The following is an 894-nucleotide window of genomic DNA, read 5'->3' as shown; positions in this document are numbered from 1 at the left end:
CCCCCCCCCCTCCCAGTATTGATACATAAAATTATATTGCAGCGTATTTTCGTGATTTGGAGCCTGAGAAAACTTGATAACATGGTGGAGCTGACACATGATTCGCTCATGGAGTTTGCTCACCCCTCATTATTGATAAATAATTTTTTTTTCCATAAGGGAAGTTCGGATGGTTTTTCTTTCAATTTACAAGTGTTTGTTTTGCTGTTTTCAAGAGTAAGCAAACTCGACAACATAATGGAGGTGACATATGATTCGCTCATGGAGTTTGCTCACTCCTCATTATTGATAAATAATTTTTTTTTGCATAAGGGAAGTCAGGATGGTTTTTGTTTCAATTGTAAAGGATTTTTGCCGGTGCTCCACCAGCAAATATCCCCAAACTATTTTGGGCATCTCCTCTATCGCTCAATTAAGTCGGGCGCCAGCTGGATTTTCACGGAAAATCCAACGGTAAACCGGCCTCAGAGGATAACTCGTCTACCCTGAGGACTTTTCGTGGCGGGGCTAACAATGCCGAGCCAGCATCAGCGTAAAAGGCTAGAGTGGGCGAGGTCCGCCATACTAGGAGTAATTCACTCGATCGACTCTCGTCTTTTCAGCCGAGAGACTTCGATCAAGTGTATCTTCCAGGAGCCATTCCCCCAGATATCTCTCGCCGAGGATGTTTCCATTCCTCTGACGCATTCCTTTCCTCTCCAGAGTGGCTCAACTCTGGAGAAGTCGACCATCACTTGCGAATCCTTCTCACTCCTCGGAGCGCCGAACACTGAGAGGCAGGTGACCCAGGCATNGGCTAGAGTGGGCGAGGTCCGCCATACTAGGAGTAATTCACTCGATCGACTCTCGTCTTTTCAGCCGAGAGACTTCGATCAAGTGTATCTTCCAGGAGCC

Source organism: Diachasma alloeum, unplaced genomic scaffold (assembly GCF_001412515.2).
Source record: "Diachasma alloeum isolate Michigan unplaced genomic scaffold, Dall2.0 Dall_scaffold_01009, whole genome shotgun sequence".
Taxonomy (NCBI): Eukaryota; Metazoa; Arthropoda; class Insecta; order Hymenoptera; family Braconidae; genus Diachasma; species Diachasma alloeum.
Note: the sequence above shows the minus strand (reverse complement) of the source record.